The sequence below is a fragment of the Eriocheir sinensis genome, chromosome 7, assembly GCF_024679095.1.
Source record: "Eriocheir sinensis breed Jianghai 21 chromosome 7, ASM2467909v1, whole genome shotgun sequence".
In the NCBI taxonomy this organism is placed as follows: domain Eukaryota; kingdom Metazoa; phylum Arthropoda; class Malacostraca; order Decapoda; family Varunidae; genus Eriocheir; species Eriocheir sinensis.
Window position 1 is genome coordinate 22146202 of NC_066515.1, and position 25021 is coordinate 22171222.

Sequence of the window (25021 nt, forward strand, 5' to 3'; positions counted from 1 at the left end):
ACAGGTAATGACCCCCTTCACGCGCTAATCACAGGTATCCTTCGTCCATCACTTACCTGTCATGTGAATACTGCTCAATTTAACCTGGACCAACGCCCGACAGGTAGCCAAGGTGTTATTATCCTTATTAATATTGAAGTAGCAGCGGCATTAGTAGTAGCAAGCAGTAGTAGTAGTAGTAGTAGTAGTAGTAAAAGTAGGAGGAGGAGGAGTATGGTAGTAGATTCAAGTACTTATCACCCACTCCTCTCTCTCTTTACCTTCCTCACTTTCATCTTCCTCCTCCTCCTCCTCCTCACTTTTTATATCCCTTCCGACCTGCCTCACGTCCTCACCCCCCCCCCCTCCCCGCCACCCTTCTTTCCCCACCCCTCCCCCCTCCCGCCTCCTTCCCATATTCCACGCACGTCATCCGCACTATCTCAACTCACGCCCACTGGACTAAGTTTTCTTGCCTGCCAATACGCTTCCGTTTACCTGGACTTTACCTCTCTCTCTCTCTCTCTCTCTCTCTCTCTCTCTCTCTCTCTCTCTCTCTCTCTGATAAATAAACGAGGCTATGGTCATATTACGTCTTGACTTTGACGTTAATTGCATTCCTCGTCGAAAATTAAGTTATATATTTCTTTCCTTCTTTATTTTCTTCTTTGACTTTTTTTCTTTTTTTTCGTCCTAACCCAACCGCGCCGCCGCCCAATATTGCCACTGCCCAACCGGCCAAACACACACACACACACACACACACACACACACACACACACACACACACACACACACATACACAAACACCAAATATCCTGTCGCTATACAGAACCACACCCTAAATGTTTCTTCTCCTCCTCCTCCTCCTCGTCTTCCTCCTCCTCCTCCTCCTCCTACTCGTCCTCCTTCTCTTTCTCCTCCTCCTCGTTCTTCTCTTCATCGTTCTGCTCCATTTTCGTTTTGTCTCCCTCCTCCTCCTCCTCCTCCTCCTCTTACTCTTGTTTTTCTTCCTCCTTCTTATAACGCAAGTAGCTTCCAGAAATGCCAACACACTTTCTGCTGCTTGCTCTTCCATGTTTCCATCTTCCACTTCCTCCTCCTCCTCCTCCTCCTCCTCCTCCTCCTCTCCTCTTTCATCTTTATCTTCATCTCCTCCTCCATCATCACCTCCACGATTCTCCTCCTCCTCCTCCTCCTCCTCGTCCTCCGTCGCTCAATTCTTGCAGCCGTGAAATATTAATGAAATTCCTTAAATGAATTAGTGACAGTAAAGGCCCGAGCGAAGATCAATTTTGTCTCGTAATTAAAAATATAAATATCCTCTCTCTCTCTCTCTCTCTCTCTCTCTCTCTCTCTCTCTCTCTCTCTCTCTCTCTCTCTCTCTCTCTCTCTCTCATACACACAGTTTAAATTTCTTACCTAAACAGCTTTGCACACGTTGCATCTTGGCCCACACAGGAGGAGGAGGAGGAGGAGGAGGAGGAGGAAGGGAAGGAGAATGAGGAGGAAGAGCAAGAAAGAAAAAAAAATCCTGTGTATGTATATATGACCACGCCCAAAGATGTTTTCGACCACGCCCAGCCGCGGTGCACGCCTCCGCCACCACTAACCACGCCCTCTTATAACCTGCTCAGCGGACAACCACGCCCACACACGCCTCAGGGCACACTACGGCGGGGACAGGAGGCGCGGGCTGTGCACTGAACGGGGGAGAGGAGGTAAGGGGTGAGGGAGGTGAGGGAGGTGAGGTCTCAAGGGGCGTGATGTGTTTGTGTTGTGTTGTGATGTGGGGGTGAGACAGAGTGAGGCGGGGTGAGGATGGGAGGGGTAGGGTAAGGAAGAGACGCCCTCCCCCCGCCCATTCCACCACCTCCAATGATCATTAATGTGCAGGAGGAAGGGAAGGGAAGAAACTCGTGCGTTAATTCCCTCCTCGGGGCCTATTTATACCGCTTCCAATCCTTTTAGCGAGACGAGCCCGGCAGGTTTCCCCAATCGATGCTCAGGTGTTTTGTGCCCCCAACAATGGCCAGCCCGCCGCCACCCCCACGTATTCGCGCCCTTTTTCCCGCCGCCGCAGATTTATGCCGCGGAGTAATCTGGCCGCAGGTGTGGACGCTGGCGAGGCTAAAGAGGAAGGCGAGCAAGATTTATGGCTGTTGGGGCCCTCCGCTGGACACACACACACACATACACACATGCACACACAAGGGCGCGTCTCCCCTTTCCCAGGCTCCCTTTGCACCCCCTCCCGTTTTCTTTTCTCCCTTCTCCTTCTAGTCATCTTACAGGGGTGCGTTTTCCCTTTCTTAAGCTATAGATACACCCCCTCCCTCCTGCTCCTCTTCCTCCTCCTCCTGCCCGTGTAATGTCTCTGCCATTTGGTAAGATTGCCGTGCGGTTGGCGGCATCATAGCATCCTCAATTCATTACTCTGATTAGTTTTACGGCGGCGCTAACCACATCACACCATTATCGCCTTCAAATCTTGTGCTGCTGGTGGTGGTAGAGGCGGTGGTGTGTAGAATATATGTTAGAGATACCGCTGATGAAGAATTATGAGGGTGGGGAGGTGGAGGTAGTGGTGTGTATGTCTGATGGTGGAGGTGATGGTCGTAATGGTGATGGTAATAGTGGTGGTGCTGGTAATTGGTAGGGGTGGTGTTAGGGGTGCAGGGGCTTAGGAGGTGGTAAAGCAGGGATATGATGATAGTGGTTTTAGGGGTGACAGTAATAGTAGTGGAAGGTGTTAAAGACAGTAGCAATTATAGTAGAGGTGGTGGTGATGGTGATGAGGATAGTAGAGGTGTTTGTAGTGATGGTGGTGATGATTGTAGTAGTAGTAGTAGTAGTAGGGGCAAGAGGTCAGCCCAGGAGGTCATCTTAGTAGTAGTAGTAGTAGTAGTAGTAGTAGTAGTAGTAGTAGTAGTAGAGGCAAGAAATCATCCCAAGAGGCCATCTTAGAGAGGTCAACCCAGGAGGTCATCTTGCAGCAGTCACGGAGGTCAACGGTGAGGGCAGTGACCACTCCCCCCCCTCCCCCCTCCCCCTACCTGATAGCAGTCTGCTCTGCCCCACCCTGTCCAGCCACGCCCCGCCTCGCCCACCCTGCGTCACCCTCTTCCACCCTCCCCACCGACCTCACCCCAATCCACTCTACCCTCCCTCCTCCCACCCCCCTCTATACCCACCCATCCTGCCCCATACCTTTTCCAACCCCACTCATTACCTGCTCCCCTTCATTTTGCTATACCCCGCCCTACTTCTTCGATCCTACCCCGGTCCTCCCCATCTACACTGACTCATACCTCCTCCCCACCCTCTTTATCCCCTCCATCATCTCCCCATGCCCCGCCCTACCACGATATCTCCCCCACCGAGTCCTACCATCCCCTCCCCAGCATCTTCATCATATTTTTTCACCCCACGCATCATCTTCTCCCTGCTTTACGACGCCCCGCCCCGACTCTTTATCTCCCCCTGTCCCTTTCTCCCCATCTCCCCACCCCGTCCCCACCACACCACACCCAATATTACTCTGCATCGCATCGCCCTGACCCGCCCCCATTATCCTCCATCATCTCTCTCATCACATCTCCCCTGCCCCACCCCGCCCCGCCCCACTTCTTATCGCCCCGCATCGCTTAACCTCACACCACGACATTCTCCCCTGCCTTCCACTTACCCACCCCAGTCCCACCACCCCACACACATTATCCCTTCCCCGCCCCGCCTGCCCCGCCCCGCCACCTATCAAATCTCACACCACATTTTCGAAACCCGCCCACAAAACCACCATCTTCGCGACACGTGTGCATTTGTCGCCTAAAACCAGAGTGTTCAGCATCGATATTGACGTTTATCGATCGGCAGCCACTCGCGCGGAACAAGCAGCCAGACTAATGTTGTAATACTGTCCTTGGTAATAATAGTTAATCTCTTAAGTAAACGATACCTTACAAAAAAGTTAATTAGCATCTGTGTGGTTTAATATCAGTCTTTGGAACGAAACCTTAATTATTACGCTACTTTGACCTGACCTCTGGGACACGGACAGGTGAGTTAATTAGCTTCAACCTGTCTGAGCTACACAGGTGGGTCACGTCTTGAACAGGTGCAGGCCACGCCCCAGGAGGAACAACAGGTGATGAAACTAAATGATGCTGATCCAGTGATGAAAAAATAACAGGTTTTCTGATATATAAGGCAATTTTTAATTTGTACGTAAAGGATTGTGCTCCCGCCGTTACACAGTTGCGAGAAGAAGAAGAAGAAGAAGAAGAAGAAGAAGAAGAAGAAGAAGTAGAAGAAGAAGAAGAAGAAGAAGAAGAAGAAGAAGAAGAAGAAGAAGAAGATGATGATGATGATGATGGTGATGATGATGTTAAAAAAAAGAATGATGTGGGCAATGATGATGATTTGTGACAATAATAATAATGATAATAATAATAATAATAATAATAATAATAATAACAATAATAATAATAATAATAATAATAATAATAATAATAGTTAAAGAAGGAAATGGTATGTGTGTAAAGTTCTGTAAACACAACGAGAACACTAAAACTAATAATTAACTGAATAAATGAATAAGTAAATAGACAGGAACGATGCCCCGTGGACAAGGTTAAAATTAGCTCGGCGGCTGTTCTTTTAATGAGCGCGAACTTACAACTTAATCGGATGAAAAAGTTACGTTGTTTGGGAATGTCTTGAGGCGGCTTAACGAAGCTTGGCAACGCCCGCGTCCGCTCCCCGGCAACAGGGACGTGCCGGAAGATTATTATTAGCGGTAATTTGACGCAGTGTAAAAAAGATGCCTTATATATGGCATCTAAATTAAGGTGATTAGAGTCTGTTTACTTAAGTCCGACCCAAGCTGACAACATAAACCTTAGCGTGTTTGCAAGCTGAGTGCTGATCGACTACTGCTATGGCTTCCAAGTTTTCTTTAACCTCTGTTTGTGTTTACCTCACGCAACACTTTCTGCTAATCTGCACTGTGCTTACGAACACGCTTAGGTTTATGTTGTCAGCTTGGGTCAGACTTAAGTGAACAGATTATAGTACTGAAAAAATAAAATGCAGACGGACAATATAACCACGACCTAACTTTAACTATTAACACAGAGAAATGCACAGACGTTAATCGGGATCGGCGATGCAATTGAAGAAACGAACAAAATTGGATGCAGCGCACGTGTCCAATTTCGAAAATGCAAAAGAAGACGAAAAAAGGAAGTTATTTCTGAGCAGTTAATAAAAGAAAACCTTTAACATAGTATCTGAGCGCAATCAAAACCGAATATTTTATCAACGCAACGCAGATCATAAGAATAAAAGCAAAAGGCACTAATGAAACAATAACTCGCATTCTGATGGCGCGTTCACAGACTCACAATATAAGAGTCTGACAGCCTGGCCCCGCCCTACCCGCGTGCCGCCCGTCATGCCACCTAGCGGACGTGCGCGCCGCCAACCATGCAGTGCCCCGCGGCCACTCAAACAAAGGTGCGAGGAGGCGGATACAGAGCCACGACAGAATATGATGGTGATTAGATGTAGTAAATAAACCTGTAAACTAATAACCGTAGATCGTTCACAAATTCATCATCATCAAAATCATCAAGTACCAAGTTACATCACTCAAGCTTCGTTCTCATAAATTACGATATGAACAAATACTTCAATAACATTACTTTAAAATTATCCAAATCCAAAAAAATCGTCAATAAGGTGATTCAATACTCTAATTAAACTGAATAAACAGATTTCTCAGTAACAGGTAAATTGATATCAAATATAACCCTGTAAGTAGCGGGCTTTTTTTTTTTTTTCATTATTGTTTTCTTTTTTTTACGCCCTTGCACTGTCTCCTCTGCTGTAAAAAAAAAAAAAAAAAAAAAAAAAAGTAGCCTTAATCTATTTTTTTGCGACGCCCAGCTCCATTGCATCACCCTGCGCCCAGTACTCTTCCGCATACCTTCCCGACACTCGACGTCTTGCATCCCGGTACTGAAGCTCATTAGTACCCCGGTGCCGTCCTGACCTTATCGCCGTCGTCTATCTTACCACGAGACTTGTAAACAGATTAATATCCTACAGGACCTACTAAGAATTCCTGACCTATTTAGTATGCTATGTAATCTTAAAATCCTATTAGCCAACAATCTATATTCCTGGCATCTTGCAAGTACCTTTTGACATTTCTAGTGTCCAATTGTACGATCAAAGTAACAGTGACAACCCAGGGTCACGACCGACAAGAAAAGCAAGTGAAGAAATTTAATTAGACCCTTTGCCGAAGCAGGATGGGGCAACAATGATAGACTGAGAGATGGAGAACGTTGGGAAAGACCTTTGTCCTGCAGGTAACTAATGATAGGCTTAGATAATGATGATGATGATGAAAGTGCGTATCCTTCCATATCATTTGCTGGTATCTTTAGTATCATAGAAAACCTTGAAAATATTACACACCAAACAGCATCCTTGACATCGTATCAAACTTACAAACATCCTTAATATCCTTCAACACAACAGCACTTCATAACCTCACGTAACAAAACTAAACAGCAAAACTACGGGCACGCAATCTCCGCAGCATCCTTGTTATCGTATTAAACTCACTAACATCCTTAACATCCTTCAACTGAACACCCAACGTAGCAAAACAATAACAGCAAAACTACGGGCACTCAATCTCCGCAGCATCCTTGTTATCATACTAAATTCATCAACATCCTCAACATCCTTCAACTGAACACCCCACGTAGAAAAGCAATGACAGCAGGACTCCGGGCACGCAATCTCCTGAGACGCCTTGGTATCCTACACGCCCCAGCCTCCTATGCCGGTATGCATGACTAGGTCCATCCGCATGACGGGTCTGCGTGGGATAACTAAGCTCCTTCTCTTCTTTTCCTTCTTCTTTCTCCTTCTCCTCCTTTTCGTTTTTCTCTATACGCATCCGTCACAATCATCCTCTCCTACCCAACCCACTTTTTTTATCTCTTGTTACACGGCCTTCGTCTCTCTCTCTCTCTCTCTCTCTCTCTCTCTCTCTCTCTCTCTCTCTCTCTCAGACACACACACACCAAGATATATGCAAGATCACGACCTATTTACGAACAATTTATGCATAATACGACCTGTATGGAATCCTCACTGTGTCCTACTCAACAACGATCACATTTCACCTAGTTTCCTCCTCTTCCTCCTGTTCCCTTTCCTCCGATCCTCCCTCCTTCCCCTGCCCTTCCATCCGCCCCCATTCCCTTCCCTCCTTACTGACAGCCATCACAGGGTTAGAGAGAGAGAGAGAGAGAGAGAGACGCGGCTCACCCCTCCCTCCTCCACCACTTGTTTCTCGGTACGATGGTTATTAAATTCGCGTCGCCTTCAAGACTCCATGATTCAGGGGCAGAACATTGTTATCACAGCCACGAGGGATACGGTAACGATATCCACACGTTCACGCATGATACATACAACAACCGAGTTAAGTAATCCTTCTTATTAATCTTACGGAGGTTGTCAAGAGCGAAGGATATGCATAAATTTTCCTCACATTTCGAACAAAGGAATAATGTCATCCTACGGTAACAGGTAACAACCGGATCAGAGTACTATGCTATTTTTCCTTAACTTTAAATCATAAGTATGTATTTAATCCTCTGCAAATTCTCTATTCCTCCATTCCGCCTATAATTCCTACCCCTTCTGCCTCTCTCCGGCATATGACCACAGATGTTGCGCCGACTAAACGAAACTGTACAACTTTCCATTCCTTTAAGTAGCATTTTGATCGAGTAATAAATCAGCGACGGCGTCAAGCTCACTAAAGACGCAGATATAACAACCATCAAAGCAAGCAGCGGTCTCGGTCGTTAGCCCTGACACCCGCACCGCCATTAGTGTTCAGCGTTGAGGGCAGGAATATTACCCGGACAAACAAGAAGCAATAAATAATCCAGAACAATAAAACACGAGCGAGCCAAAAGCCGCCTCAAGGATATAAAACGCAGGACTAAGTGACGCTAATGTCCCGCTGAGCCGCCATGTGCTTGTTAGAATATCAACTGAGTGTCTATCGTGGCGGGCGGTACTCGGCTCGGTGTCTCCGCTCCTCCGCACATTATATTCAGCCTCATTTATCTGCATATAAACGACGGGAGAGACACCTCGCGCCACCCACGTCTTCAGTGTGCAGGGATTCAACATTGTCAAAGCTTGGGGACGCCTGGGTGTGGGAATGTGGGGGTATACTTGTGTGTGGACTGTGGAGCTTTGACTGAGCACGCGCCGGAGTCAACGTTGCCAGATTGTCGTACTCAGCCTCTTATATTTAGCGACTTCTGACCCAAAAACTGTCTCCTGGGCCCCAATAACGAGATCCATTAATATTTGTCTTTAAAATAGTTAATTCCTGATGTTTCTTGGCAATAGTTAGGCGTCAGAAACCGGTAAATACAATGCTTTGAGTACGATAATCAGACAACGGTGGCCGGGGTGGAGATGGGAATGGCTGACGTCGAGAATGGAAAACGGGAAGCATAAAAATGGTTCAACTACAACATCAATAGAGGAAATACAGCAATCTCGCGCGTCCAATACCCCTGATCACCTTTAACTTCCCTTATGGCGTAAAAAAAATTGACCGAAGACGCGAATATCAAAAACGAAGTATAATAGAAGAAAGATGCACCGGAGTGTATCATGGCCGCCGGTGAGGGTGGCAGCGTGTCAGGAGGAGGAGGAAGATAAAAACTAATGCACATCCTGACAAACAGACATCTAGGCTACACTTCCCACTCCGCCAAACAAACCTAGGGAACTCTTAACACTTACTCGATAGAAGGAGGGAACCACATCGACAGCAGGACGCGCGAAAATCACAGAAAAAAAGGTAAAATGATAAAGATCCGACCGACTCGTGTACCCGCGGCGTAATGGGACAGCCTGCGGCTCATCCTGGCGACCTCTAAAATCTCGAACGCCATTGGCTCATCACTCTCAACAGCATCCAATCAAATCGCGGCTCCAGTGACACGTGACATAAACTATGTTCTGATTGGTGGATGTGATCTCCCGGGTAGCGTCTGCGTTTCAGTCCATGAGTTGAGCTAAAACGACTTGCTTCGAACAAATTACGTGAATCTTTCGGCGTTCCTACATCAATTATTCCTTTTGTTCTGTATTAAGTGAAAATTGACGTACTCATTCTGTCAGTAGTAGTAGTAGTAGTAGTAGTAGTAAAATAGTGTTTGTGACCGATTCAGCTTCGGCAAAGATATTACTCCCCCCCCACTTCCATCCATCCCACCATCCTATTACCCCTTCCCTTCCCCCACCTACTTACCCCTCTTCCCCCTCCCTCCCTCTCTCGCTCTCTTCCACTAGCCCTGTCCCTGCCTCCCTCCCTCCCCTCCTCTCTCCATATCTTCCCCTCCTCCCTCCCTTCCTGCCTCCTTCCCCCTCTCTTCCCTTCCCCTCCTCACCCCTCCCCTCTCCACATCTCCCCTCCTTCCCTCCTCCCCTGTCTCTATAAGGCGTGGAAGGCGCGTGCCACAAGCCATGAATATATCTCTTCCCTTTAACCTTCGTCCTTGTTTTCCCCGAAGAGCAAAAGGAACCATGATAATAATAATAATAATAATAATAATAATAATAATAATAATAATAATAATAATAATAATAATAATAATGATTGGAATACAGGTTTTCTTATCAATCCTCATGTCTCTTATGCAAAAAAATAGGATCATAAATATGTTTTGACTAGTTTAGAATTGAATCATATATAGACGCCTCAATGTATTCAGATTTTTTTTCAATAATTAGTTTGGAATCGGATCGTAAAAGCAATTCGATTATGTAAGGCGAGTCGTGTTTAAAAATCTGTTCTGGTCGCCTTTTCATTTCCTCCCTTTTGTTTCGCGTTATTTTTAGCCTCTCATTTTTCACCTGTGACCTCGCCTTAACACCTGCCGCCTCGGAGGGTCTAGTTTTGCAGGGCTCAAGGGCAAGGCCAAGACGGGATGGGTGTGGTCAGCTCAGGCAACCCCACCCATGGCCCCCGCCCCCCTCCCTCGCCCCAGTCACCCCCTCCCCTTCACCCCCTTCTTCGGGAAAACCATTATTCCTCACCCACCACCAGACCTGACCTCACCCATCTACCCGTCACCCACCAACCACCTATGCCCCTACCACTCATCCACCACTCATCCCACTCACCCCCCTCCCCTTCTTCCCCTTCTTCGGGAAAACCATTATTCCTCACCCACCACCAGACCTGACCTCACCCATCTACCCGTCACCCACCAACCACCTATGCCCCTACCACTCATCCACCACTCGCCCAACCATCGCCTTCCACCCCCCACACCTTACACACACACCCATCTGTAATCCACACACCTGCTTTTGTCACCTGTGTGTGGATGTATGCGCAGGTGAGTGACCGTGGGTGAGGGAGGGAGGGGGATGTGAGGAGACAGGTATACTTGGATGCAATTACTCACCAGTTTATGAGGCAGATATATATGTGTGCACGACTTTATGAGGTTCTTGACCCATGCCCCGCCCTTCTTCCTGCCAGGGGTGTGTCTGTGTGTGCGTTTGTGTGTGTGTGCGTGTGCCATACCGCGAATATATACGTACCCAGTCTTTTTTTTCCTTCCAGGTCGTATCTGCAAGTTTCCGTATTTCTGAAACTCGTAAGATTGAGTATGTGGACTTGGATTCTCTTCCCTCACTAAGAACCTAAATCCATGGGTGAAAACAGGCGATCCCAAGAAGTCGTTTGATTATGTGGACTTGGATTCTCTTCCCTCACTAAGAACCTAAATCCATGGGTGAAAACAGGCGATCCCAAGAAGTCGTTTGATTATGTGGACTTGGATTCTCTTCCCTCTCTAAGAACCTAAATCCATGGGTGAAAAATAGACGAACCCAAGAAAGTCGTGGAAATAATAACCTCCCCCAACACACACACACACACACACACACACACACACACACACCGAGAACACATGACTCTATACAAGAAGCTGAAGGCACAGAAAGTTGGATCTGTATAACGTGACGTCTTTGCCTCTGTTTTCCTCTTTTTTTACAGCATGGAAAACAGCTCAAGGGCAAAGACAAAAAAAAAAAAAAATGACACGAAAAAAGCCTAAAAATCTGAAATCAAAAAGCCAAATGAAAAGAAGCCCGATAAAAACAAAAAGCCCGATAAGAACAAAAAGCCCGATAAGAACAACAAACCCGATAACAACAAAAAGCCCGATAAGAACATGCCCGATAGGAACAACAAGCCCGATAAAAACAACAAGCCCGATAACAACAACAAGCCCGATAAGAAGAACAAGCCCGATAAAAATAACAACCCCGATAAGAACAACAAGCCCGATAAGAATAACAACCCCGATAAGAACAACAAGCCCGATAAGAACAACAACCCCGATAAGAACAACAAGCCCAATAAGAACAACAAGCCCTATTAGAACCAAAAGCCCCTCCTCCTTCAGCGTGTTCATTGCCACAGATTCGCTCAGCCTCCCCTGTGAACGGCTCCTAAATCAAGGTTGTGGGTTAACTTTTACATCCAAGCTGCGTAATTTGCAGTTTCTATTTCAAACAACGTGTCAGGACTTGTTTTTTTCACCAGTAAACATCTCGTATATATTCATCTCTCTCTCTCTCTCTCTCTCTCTCTCTCTCTCTCTCTCTCTCTCTCTCTCTCTCTCTCATCACTAGTAACTTAGCCCTTGCCGCATACAAAACAGCGGTCATTGCTATGGTAATGCGCCTTGTTATCTAGTTATAGGTCGATGCTCAATGCAAATGTGACTGCACTTTTAACGTACGGCCCAATAACAAGCTGCTAATTCCCCTCCTACATGCTCTTTTCCAGCGAGACCAAATCGTCTATTATGATGCTCCTATGAGTCGACACGGCGCGCTCGATACAAGGAGATTGAGTCGTCTATACAATGGTTATGTCGTCTATCTTGAACACCTACACGCATGATACAGCAGATACGGCTATAAAGACACTGTTAAGAGAGAGAGAGAGAGAGAGAGAGAGAGAGAGAGAGAGAGAGAGAGAGAGAGAGACACACACACACACACACACACACACACACACACACAAGCAACATACTCTCAATTAACCTATTAAACATTCATGGTCTCGTGGATTAAGACACAAAAACACACGAGGGAAAGAGCCTGAACGAAAAGAAAGAACGAAACAAAATAAAAGCGTGTGGAGGAGGAAGAAGGATAAAAACGAGGAAGAAGCACCGAAGGATGAGCAATGAAAAGAACAAGAACAAAAGCAAGAACAAGACAGAAGAGGAGGAGGAGGAGGAGAGGACGAGGGGGGGAGGAGGGGCAGGAGGAGACAAGGGGAAGAGGTGGAGAAGGAAGAAATGGAGACGGAGATTAGAGAAGTGGAGTAAGAGGAGATAAAAAGAGGGGAAATGGAGAGTAAAAAGTGGAGACAAGTGGAGATACAGAAAAGAGGAGGAGAAGCAGACATGAGGACGAGGTGGAGAGTGAGGAAAAGGAGACGGAGATTAGAGAAGTGGAGTAAGAGGAGATAAAAAGAGGGGAAATGGAGAGTAAAAAGTGGAGACAAGTGGAGATACAGAAGAGAGGAGGAGGAGCAGACATGAGGAAGAGGTGGAGAAGGAGGAAAAGGAGTTAGGAAGAGGAGATAAAAATAGGGGAAATGAGGAGAGGAGATACATAAGACAGGTGGAAGGAGGAGGAGGAAGAGGAAGGGGAGGCAGGAGCAGACACAGGTGGGAGGGGATTAGGTAGGAGGAGGACGAGCAAGGGGGGATCAGGTACAGAGGAGGAAGGGGTAGGAGGGAGTAGGGAGGCACCGCTCTCCTCCGTCAAGGGGCGGTCACTGCCATCCTGCGGTGTACAATAACACACTGTTGACACATGTGCTTTTCCCTGAGGGGCGGGGCGGGAGGGCAAACACGCTGAGAGGATGGAGAGGCGACGCGGTGTGAGCTGAGGAGATTTTCACTGCCGTCCACACAGCCCCTGATCGCCACGCCCCTCCCGAAGGCGGCATGCGAGATGAGACCAAATTGTTCACCCTCCTCCTCCTCTTGCTCTTCTTCCTCCTCCTCCTCCTCCTCCTCCTCTTCTCGTTCTTTCTCCTGCTCTTATTCTAGTCTTCGTTCTCCTCCTCACCCTCTTCCCTTCCTCAACTCCTTCTTCTCCTCCTCCTCCTCTTACACTTCCTATACATACTTCAATTTTGTTCCTCTTGTTTCGCTCCTTTTTAGGCTTCCCCTTACTCTTCCCTCTCTTCACATCTTCCTCCTCTTCTTCCTTCTCAAATAAGCTCTTGCAACACGAGCTTTATTTTAAAATAGCGTGCAGGACGAATTATCCTTGTGTGTGTGTGTGTGTGTGTGTGTGTGTGTGGGAGGAGGAGGATATAGACTGGATGACATGCAAGTGACGCCCAGCAACACTACCTGATTTTTTCTGCGTTGCATTATATCATTTATGTGGAGGAGGAGGAGGAGGAGGTGGAGGAGGAAGAGGGAGAGAATACGAAGAAGAAGAAATAATAAGGGCGTGGTACAGGTATATCCAAAGCTTCATCCACGCAGCTCACCTCCACTTCAACCACCACCACCACCACCACAGGCCCTCCACCCTCCCCTAAACCCTCCACCTGCCCCCGCTCTTTCCCCTCACCTGCCTCACTTTGCCTCCCTCTTGCCCCTCTCCAGTGCCAGTTAATTTTCCGCGTGTAATGTCCTCTAATCGCCGTGATAAACCCCGCCAGTTGTCGTCGAGTCACCCTGCGCGTCCTAACCCATCCGAGTGTTGCCAGCGGGCGGGCCTCTCCTCACTCCGCAGGCCAGGCACGCCCCCGCCCGACACGTGCAACGCTTGGGAGGCATCTTGCGCCGCCCCTCCGCGCCTCGCTCACTTGCATGTGAATAAGGAAACAGGACTTGCTCGAGAGTAATATTCCCGGATTTCGGACCGGCTCAGGTGGCTGGGAGCTGCCAGGCTGACGGGATGCGTCGGGCGTGAAGGCTGGCCAGGCTGTGATAACATGCCCGCCATGCCAACGCACGGACACACTTCCCAGCCCGCGCCCGCGCATGCAGCGCGCACATACACACACACACACACACACACACACACACACACACACAGGTGACTTACCTTCAGCGCAGGTACTCATGGTTCACTCAGGTCCTTGGAGCATGGCTGCCACACTATACTAAAAGGAATAAATTTCTTGCACGCACAAGCAATATTCGACTATTTTCGCACTATATGTGTGCATGTGCGCGTTGGCGATCTTGAGTAATTCACTTACAGCTGTGTCTAAGGCCACTTAACTCTTGGAAGCCAAGTTTCACACCCTTAAGTTGCGGAAAGCTATGTATATCAAGCCAGAAGCATTTTTTTTTTCTTTTTTTTTCAGAGTTCAGGGCATCGAGTGGGTTTGAAGTGTTCACGTCAGTCCCCTGCCAGCGCCTGTCTCCTCGGGGCTTTGCCAGCGTTACAAAATAGGTTTCAGAGTCTACGTGTGCTTACACTCTAGCAAGTATCTATCATTCCGCTACACAAACTTATAGGTACGGTAAATCTACTTCATAGAGTATTTCCAATCAGTTAATCAAAAAATATTTCACAGGAAATAACAAAAATTTCCTTTACACTACAAAACTTGATCTACTAGACAGCCTCTTGCGGCTTCCAGATTTGAGCTCCCACAGGAAAATGTCCCAATTGCCAACTTTGTAACAAAAGTTTAGAAATATAAGAGCTTGCCTCTCAAACTTTTGTCTGAGGCGTGAAAAAAAATGTTGACAGTTCACTCCTCTTCATTATTTCAAATTCAAGTGTTCAGTGAAGTGCGTCTCAGCATACAACTTGGGGAGGTGCAGTGTTTGACGCTCTGGGGACATGTAGCATCGCGGCCTCTGCAGCGCTCGTGCTCTTGCTGCTGCTGCTGCTGCTGCTGCTGCGTGCGGGAAAATCTTGTCAGGAAGCCTTGGAGGAAATACCTTATGTCATATAATGGAAGAATGTCAGCACTGCGGATCAGGAAGACGCTGATGCTGCCTGGGCGAACGCAGGAAGCGTGTCTGTGGTGTCAGGTGACCTATCTAGTGTGAGGCTTCTGATCAGGCTTATCAGAGCGACTCGCCGAGGCTCACGGACAAACAAACAAACATGTGGACACGTGAGGGGGAAGACTTGCGAGCTGATCACCAAGACCGCTCATGAGCCTCGCGTGTTGAGGTGCATACGGTGTGCTTGGCCGCGGCGTCCGGCGAGTGCCATGCTGAGCGAGAGTGCCAGGGCGCGGAGAGCCAGGGAGGGAGGCGGAGTGGCAGGTGTGGCGGCGTGGCTCTCACGGCGCCTCGAGTTGTTGTCGTCGCCAGCTCACCGCCTCATCAGGCGGCGGTCTTCTGCCTTGTGTCAAAGTTTTCCTCGTGGGAAAGTGTTCCTAACCTAGTGGCGCCACGGGCCGGTGCAGAATTAACTTGTGCGTCACTGGAAGATAAATCGTGGCAGTTGTGCTTCTCGGTGAGGATGAGGATGATGATCCTGCTTTGTCGACTACTATGATTAAGGAAGACGTTTATAGTTTCATCATTGCAGGTGCATATCAGTGTTTTGGTGGTCAAACGCTACGTGCCGTGCGAGCAGGTGTTATTTGGGCAATTATTCACTCATCACATTCAGGTATCACAATCAATATGAGCCAGGTGGTGCATGGGGAGGCGGCCCTCGCGGCGAGGCGGCGTAAGGGCGGGAGTGGCGTGCCGAGGCCCTGCCGCGTGGGGGTGTGTGACTGCAGCTTTAAGGAGCGCGTCTCCCACCCGCCCCCTTACTTCACTATTGACGCCCCCACCAGGCTGAGGTGCACGCTGCTCCTGCTGCTGCTGCTGCTGCTGCCGCTGTCAGGAGCAGAGGTGACGGTGGGCGTTGCCTGGGCGCGGTGCACGTGAAGTGGTGACGGTGACTTAAGTAGTGGTGGTGGTGGGGGGGTGGGGAGTGGTGGGAGGTGGTGGTAGTGGTGGTGCTGGTGCTGGTGGTGGTGATGGTGGAGGTGCAAGTGGTGCAGGTGCAAGGTGCAGGTGGTGCCGCTGAGCGTGGCGTCAGCAGTTGTCGTGGTGCAACACACGTAAAGGAAAAACACATTAACTCAAAGTCAGAATGCGGTGCGTCCGTAAAGCGGCAAGTAAACAGTCAGTGTTGGTGCGGTCGTGGGTGTGGTGGTGCGAGAGAGTGGGTGGTAGATCTGGCGAGCCAGGTGCAGTTTCCAACAAACCGTACAAAAGCCTGACAACAAACACAAACAACATAAAAGACTGTGCCCTGTGCGGAGCAGCGGCAGCGCGTGTTCGGCCGCCGCGGCGCTGGCAGGGTCTGGGCGGTGGCTAGGCGGTGTGGCGGCGGTGCTGCTGCTGTGGGTCCGCCCAGGGGCGTGGGCCGTATTGATTGTGGGGCGTCCGGCCACCGCGCCACACCGGTGCACCGCCCTCCCGCCCCGGCCCGGCTCACCTCAGTCCCGCCCCTCCCGCTCAGCTCACCTCAGTCCCGCCCCTCCTTCGCCTCCCGCCGGGGTCACCTCAGTCCCGCCCTCCCTCCGCTCACCTCACCACAATCTCATAACACCCCCCACTTCTCCCCCCTCCCCCTCCTACTCACCTCACCCCAATTTCATAACACCCCCCACTTATCCCCCCTCCCCCTCCCACTCACCTCACCCCAATCACATTATAACCCCCATTTCTTCCCTCCCTTTCCCCCTCCCGCTCACCTCACCCCAATCACATTACACCCCCCTTATCCCACCCCCATCCCCCCTTCCCGATTACCTCACCCCAATCACATAACCCCCCTTTTCCCATCCCTCCCACCCCCTCACTTAGCTCACCCCTATTCATATAACCCCCCAGCCCCCCTCCCTCCCCCCTCAGCTCACCCCAGTCACATAACCCCCCCCCCCCCCGTCCCCTCTCGACTCTCCCGCTCTCCTCACCTCATCTCACCTCGCCCTGCCTCCCATCCTTCTCCCCTCCCCGCCCCAAACTCCCCCTGCTCACCTCTCAGTCGCCCCGCCCAGCCCCGCTCCGACCCACCTTGGCTAATTTCGATTGTTATTATTTCTCTCTCTTTCTGCAACAACAACAACAACAACAACAACAACAACAACAACAAACGAAAATAACAGACAATAATAATAAAGATAATAATAATAGTGCTACGGCTACTGATTCTACTGTTACCTGCTGCTATCGGAGTCACCTGCTGATAACCTCTCATCAAGGTCACGGCGTCGGTGCAGCTCCTACCTGGCACCTGATCACACCGCTAATTAGAAGCCCGGGAAGGTGACAGGATGCAACTCAGGTGATCTCTTCCTTACCTGTAACGTATAAATATGAGATTAAGAAAAGGAAGGACGGAGGGAGGGATGGAATTAAAGAATCAATGAAGGAAGGAAGGAAGGAAAGGAAACACGAAAAATGGAAGGCAACAGGAAGGAGAGAAGGAAGAAGAGAGGAAAGAAAGGAAAGAAAGAATGAAGGAAAGAAAAGAGAAGATAGAAAAACTAATCAGAAATAAAGACAGACAAATAAGTAAAGAAAAAATAATAAAGAAAGAAAAAAGAAAAGTAAAGAAGAAAGAAAATTAAGCACTAAAGAAAAAAAATAGTGAACGCCTGAACGATCGAGAAAACGGAAACAAGAAAAAAAAAGAAAAAAAAGTTTCTAGGTTGTTCAAGGATGTTTTTAAAGCCTTTTGAGATTAAATCACCTGAGTGAAAGGCGATTATTGAATTAGGGAATAATGGAGAGTGTCAGCAGGCTATTGACAGTGGAGAGAGAGAGAGAGAGAGAGAGAGAGACCCACAGCGGCGGGCCGTTGCCCGCTCATCGACATATATGTACCCATTTACAATATGGAAGATGTAAAAATAAAGAAAGAAAAAAAAAGAGAGAGAGAGAGAGAGAGATGAATTTCCTTCGTTTTGTACAAGTGATTCTACTAATGTGTCAAGAGTGATAATGCCTCTCCTTTCTCTCTCTCTCTCTCTCTCTCTCTCTCTCTCTCCAAACTACATTATATCTATTTATCTATCTATATATCTATCTATCTGTCTTTTTATCTATCTATCTATCTATCTCTTTATCGTTATCTATCTGCACTCGGTACACTTACACTACAATTCAGACATTTTTCCCTTTACAAATTGAGACACACGCACACACCCACACCTGAGCGGCTCTCGAGGACATCCTTATATATGTTTTCTCCCTTTAGCAGCAGTCCCAGGTAATTTGTTACAAACTTTCGGCCACTCGCGCACCAGGGCAACTTTTTCCCCGACGTTAGCGAAAGCATTTATCTGACTCAGCTTCCGCCACGCTGAGCCCACGCAGATGCAAAGTATATCAGTCTTGGTTGAAAGGCTTCTCTTTTTAACTTTTTGAGCGTACTCGTCGCGGATAGCAGGAGTAATGGAGGGAACTTGTGTTGTTAGATGTATCCTGAACACCATTTGTCCATTTGTTACTGAATTGATCTATACAGTAAACCATTTATATAACGAACCCATAACGAAATTCAGATACTTGTACCATAATAATACAGCTCCTGAACCAAACCAGACTTTATTACAAGTTGTTATTAGATGATAAAGATATGTGCAATTAGCATGTTAATATTATGTGGCAAAACAATATCATCTGCTGTAACTAATATATTGCTTAATCTTATATTGTTCCTTGTATCCAGTAATGCCTTTGGATATAACGAATTTCCGGATATAACAATTTGGTGTTTTGCCCCAGCTGGTTCGTTAAACAATTCTGTACATGTACAATCGCGATATGAAGTGATGTCGCCATAATATGTACATACTACGAAAGATCCTTCAGAACTTATGAAAATCCATCTTCAGGTAACATCGATAGTTTTTTTTTTCTATTTACTTTATTATAATGTACTGGTAACCCCTCTTCATTCTACGTCTTTAATCCGCGTACACAGAAAAAAAATGTATTATAATTATTTCCACCATGTTAGCAGCACCAGACTCACCTACACTACGAGGAAATGTATCGATGACTCGGCCGAGCGTAACAATATGAAACGTGAAGCGAATTATAAACCCCACCCACCGCCCGGCACAGTAAGGTTTCCCATTCTTCAGAAGTTTCATGCTCCTACGATATCCTGGATTACAGTGCCGCCAACCAGGTTATTACGCCTCAGTGCTACCAACCAAAGTGTTATGGTATCCTGTTTTATGTATCCCAGAGTGTCCAGCCAGCTTTCTTTCCTCATTTCACCCATCTTTATCTACTCCTCTTTATCTTCCCCTTCCTTCCACCTCTTTCTATCCCCCATTAGATAGATGCCAACCAAACTATTACATCTCCGAGTTACCAACATTATTTTGACACCCCAGTGCTACCAACAAATACATTACATCTCAGAACTGCCGATCAAGGTGTTACAATCCAGGGGTACCAACCAAAGTATTACATCCAAGTGCTGTCAACCAAACTATAAGAACCCAGTGCTGCCAACCAAATTGTTTCTTTTTCTTTTTTATTCTTGCTATATTGTAGGCTAAGGGTAACAGCAAACTATAGATATACAATGCCTGCGACGTGCTGTTTCTAATAAAAAAAGACGAAGATGCCGAAATAATTGTAAGTTTTGGTTTCAGGTGTTTTGATACTCCGCCCCCCCTTCTTCAGAGACTCGTCCATATATTCAGATACTTTCGGCTCAATAACTATTTCCAAAGGTCACAAAGGAGATTAGTCGAGTTCTCATAAGTGGGGGGGGGGTTAAGTTCATGGTGTGGAAGCCTTGTCAAATTATCAGTGGGCTCAAAAAACTCCACAAGGAAATACCCACAACCTCTACGAAGGCTTTACTAAATGTGTAAGGTTCATGGTGCAGAAGCCTTGTCAGAATATTATTAGGCTAAAAAAAAGTACCGAAGGAAATACCCACAACCACTACGAAGACTTCCCTAAATGTGAGTGCGTAACCTATACGTCGTAGCAAGGAGACTATAGAACGTATACCTATAGTCTCTTTGCGTCGTAGGAAGGGGAAACACAGAGCTGCCAACCTAACTATACCTCATTTCAGAACTACCAACTAAACCATATCATCCAAAACCACCAAAACAGTCTCTCTTGTTATTCCAGAGCTGCCAACGAGACTACATTACAAGAGCTACCAACCGAATCGAAATTACATCCCGGGCTACCAACCAAATTTTTGTGGGTCAGAGCTACCGAACAAACTATTACATTCGAGTTGATAATCCAGCATCAACGAATCTATTATTATACCCTTGAGCTTCCAACCCAGGAGATAAAAAAAATTACTCATCTCTGCTCATCTTTTTTTTTCCTTCCAGTTTAATAGTCTGCACCTGCTCTCTGATATTTTCGTTCTTTTTTTTTTCTTCCTCTCTCTCTCTCTCTCTCTCTCTCTCTCTCTCTCTCTCTCTCTCTCTCTCTCTCTCTAGTCCCCTGCACTAACCTTGAGACTTGCATAACCTTCACTTCTTAAATATAACCTTAAACATAACAAAGGAAAAGTATGTATAGCGTCTAACTTTTTTTTGTGGGGGGGGGACACTAAAAAGTACTGCCCTCGCGCTTCAAGACTCCCTCCTTCCCTCCTGTGTCGAAAGAGTAATACCATCCTCGCGACCTTCAGTTTAATCTCTCGTGAAAGGGAAATAAAACCTTTGAAATCGTCATCATCTCTGTCCTTCGATCGTGAGGAGGAAGAGGAGGAGGAGGAAAAGGAAGATGAGGAAGATGAAGAAGAAAAAAAGAAAAGAAGATGAAAAAGAAGAAAGAAGAGGATGATGATGATGATGATGATGATGAAGAAGAAGAAGAAGAAGAAGAAGAAGAAGAAGAAGAAGAAGAAGAAGAAGAAGAAGAAGGAAAAGAAGAGGATGATGGAGAAGAAGAAAAAGAAGAAGGAAAAGAAGAGGATGAAGAAGAAGAAAAAGAAGAAGAAGGAAAATAAGAGGATGATGAAGAAGAAGAAGAGGAAGAACAAAAATATGATAATGAAAAAGAAGAAACAAAAATGAAAGAAAAAAGGGAAAGAAAGAAAAAAAAAGATGATAGTTAAAAAATAAAACCCGAAAAAAGAACCCAGACTATTTCATAACCACATTTTACAACCTCTCCTATTTTCCTTTTTTTTCCTTTTCCTTTTATTTCATTCCTGCCGCGATGCCTTTCCTTGCCCGCCCTGACCTTGTTCCTGGGCCGGATTAAGTTCATCCCCACATGCCGACCTTGCTTTCGTCCCTTTAACTCTTTCTTCTTTTAACTCTGCAATATTTTAGCATTTATTTTATCTATTCGTTCTTGTTCATCTTCCTTCTAAGTGACAATGAACTCGCATCGACCTTGTGAGGCGTCGACTTCTCTGTTGATATACGTTATACTTTTTATCACTTTTTCTTTTCAACATTTTATCATTCACTTTATTTCTCTTCATCTTCCTCTTAAGTAACTGTGAACTCGTATCAACCTTGTATGGCTTCAAAACTTTTCTATAGACAATCCGTTACTTTTTGTCACTTTATTTCTTGGGTCTTTTTTCTTTTCCTTCGCTCAGTTATTTAGTGTATCTCCGCGCTTCCTACATCCCTAAGACCCAGTGTGGAGGAAGCAGCGGTGGAGGCCCTTCGTCGCGTCGCTGCTACAGAGGCGTTACACTTTTACGTTCCAATTTTCGAGCAATAAAACCCTCCCTAAGCTCTTCCCCTCCTCTCCCCCCCTTCCTCTCCTCTCCTCTCTCATTCCTCTCCCCTCCTTTCCTCTCCCTCTCGTACTGACTGACTGCTTCTTGCGTACTACAGATGTTGCTAAGGACTGAGTTTATGTTATCTATCTTTTTATTTCTTTTTTTCGTGTGTGGGAGGGAGAAGGGTAGGTGTGTGTGTGTGTGTGTGTGTGTGTGTGTGTGTGTGTGTGTGTGTGTGTGTGTTGTTTTTTCGTTTCTAATTTCTATTTTTTGCAATGTTTCTATTTTTTTATATTCCCCTAATCTTCGTTTCTCTTATTCGTTTTGGTCTACTCTTGTTTATGCTCCTCTTCCTTTTGTTCCTCCTCCTACTCCTACTCCAAAAGTCATCATCATCATCATTCTCCATTACCACTGTATTATAATATTACTCCTCGATCACTTGGACTGACCTTTCTTATTAACCTTTCTTATTAACCGGGTTTTGTCCAAGAATAGTCTCAGACATTGCTGGGGACATTTCTTTGTTGTTTCCGATGTCTAATAAAATATTTTGTATGATATTCCGAGGAAATTCAATAAACGATTAGAGTGATTATACTTGGCAGGGACGAAATGAACTGTTCAAAAAGTACAATTTTATGGAGAGGCGAGGAAGCTATTACTGCAGTGACTGGTAAAAGAGTAATGAATAAATATATCGTCATCAACCAAACAGAAATATCAAAAAGAGAATACTATTAATAAGTAAAGAATAGAAGGGACAGAGGCAGATCATGACAAAAATCGCATTATTCTTGCTAAATTCGAGTCAGTTTACTGTTTACTTTAAATCACATCGATGTTCTCTGTCAGGGTTGAGAGATAATGAAAAGACTGCCGCTGCGTCACTGTTTAGGCGCCGCTAACTAAACAAACACTCATAAGGGGAGAGTGCGCTACATTCACTCACTGAATCCTAAGAAAAACTTATAATTAACTCCATAAACTGGCCTCACATCATTATTAAAACAAAAATGAGTAAGAAAAAAAAGTCAACACGCTGCAACTTTTTTGGCAGACGTCTCACACACTCACTTCTGTAAATTGTTCCCACAGGCGCAAAGTGACCTTGCCTTCGACATCCGTTAATGATAAATCAGTAGAATTATTATTATTATTATTATTATTATCATTGTTAGTAGTAGTAGTGATTATGCGTGCGCACCTACCTTCTTTTCTCGATCTCATTCCCCCAGTGTGTCCGTGTTTTGTAATTCACTTCTCCTTTGAGTCAGGCGTCTTATCTATCTTAGCACTATCCCTAAAGGTAATATATAAGAGACACTGTAGTTATCGAGAAGGAATGAGGGACCGGGCGGGCATGTGCTTCGAAGGTTCTTAGACACACCCAGAATCGTTTTATTAAGTTCAGCGGCGTGGGTACGACGCGAGGGTATTACGTGTGCTGTGCGTGTTAGGATTTTTGGTAGGTGCTCTCTCTCTCTCTCTCTCTCTCTCTCTCTCTCTCTCTCTCTCTCTCTCTCTCTCTCTCTCTCTCTCTCTTCCTATCAATCTATTCATCTATCTGTCTGTCTACCTATCTCTCTTTACAAACAAAAGGGATAGCTATGCACATTTTTTTTTTTTTTTCATTGGTGGTGCCTTTATCTCAAGCGTCTTTCAAGTTTTGGTGTCTCGAGGAAATGTTTCGAGTCGCCAATTCATTGATCCGAGTTGCCGAACACTGCACGCTTACCGGCATTGTTCACTCCCTTCCTCCTGGGACCCGCGGGATATCTGGGAACTTGCCGCGCATTCATGGATGATATTTGTCTTTGTTCTGTGTTTCCAACTTTTTGCTTTACTTCGACAATTGAGGCAAATAATTCTCGTCCGATGCTTGGCTTATTTGTTCTTCATATCTTAAAAACTCCTTCACGATTTGCCAATCTTATATGCTGAGCCGCTTGGGAGGCAAAGATCAGTGTTTGTTCATCTGTTTTCCACATCTTAAAGTTTTCTTGTAGCTTACATAAAGACAAGAGACTCACTGCATAAAAATAACGAGTATACAACTTTTCCACACAAATACCAAGAGGTCTTTTCCAGCTTTCACAAAAAAGACAGGAGACCCAATACGCCATCACACCCTGCATTACCATTTTTCCTGTGACACGTACGCCCTAAACCCTTGCAAACCTCACACATTCTCGTGCGCTTTCCTTGACACATATATAGCCCAGCATTACAGCCTCGCATGAAGGGCAATACGGAGCCTCCTCGGCGTCACATTACCCAGCAGAGCCCCATAAAGTCCCACCGCAGCTGCTGACGTGCTCATCAAGCCACTTCACGCCCTGAGAGGAACACAAACACTCACCGTCTCTTTATCGATCCAGGGTGAAGAGGACACGACCAGAACAAAACCCCGACCCTCAAATCTCTTCCCGATGGGGCCGTGACGACAGGCAACGCGACGAGAAAAAAAAAAATAGTTTGTATTAAATCTAACTTGCTCATTTTTATTTCATTTCTGATTCATTGTATCCCCAGCAGCTGATTGAGATATCCTGACATTTGCAATAGTGTTAGTGACTGTTAGCGTATTGGCAAGTTAGGAAATGTAGCCCGGGCCCCTCGCGACCTGATGTTAGCGCGCGCACCGTACTTTGAAGAACTACGGAGTCCACGCCCGATTCCATCCTCCTTCCGCAACTCTTCGGTAATGAAACTCCTGACTTAGTGAACGTCAACTTAAGCATTTATCTTCTTCTTCCTCGCGAGACAAAGGCGTGTCTATACAATGGGTGCGATTCTTTCAGCATCATCGCAACATTTCCAGCGCAACATGTCATCTTTCCCTCATAAATAAGACCCAAGCTAACACAAAATACATACTGCGTTCATCGTGTTTTCGGGCCGGAGTCTAAGAAAGAGGAGGTGAGGAGCGTCTACCTCTGGCTCGATAAATCAGAGCCCACGCCTCATAAACCTCCCGCCGCCGCCGCCCCCGCCAGCCACACAGCGCTGATCACACCCACTTACTGGGGGCAGCCGGCGAGCCCCCCGCCTCCCACAACAACAACGAGGAAATGCTCACTCTTATGGCCCTATCCACGCCCCATTTAATTACGTTTGTTTATTTAGTGATATTTTCAGGGTAAAATAATATTTCGTTGGCGGTAAAACTTTTAAGCACCTGCGTCGTCTCCTGTCAGCCGCCAAAGCCGACCAA

At 46.5% G+C, this 25021-nt stretch overlaps 1 long non-coding RNA gene across 1 annotated transcript in view; it reads right to left on the reverse strand.

Annotated features, from left to right (window-relative positions):
- LOC126994632 (uncharacterized) overlaps positions 1-16606 on the reverse strand; it is a 177907-nt gene extending 161301 nt beyond the window's left edge. The window contains exon 1 of the long non-coding RNA XR_007749364.1: positions 14200-16606. This is a non-coding gene — a long non-coding RNA (uncharacterized LOC126994632). The remainder of the gene's footprint in view (positions 1-14199) is intronic.
- Positions 16607-25021: the final 8415 nt, after the last annotated feature.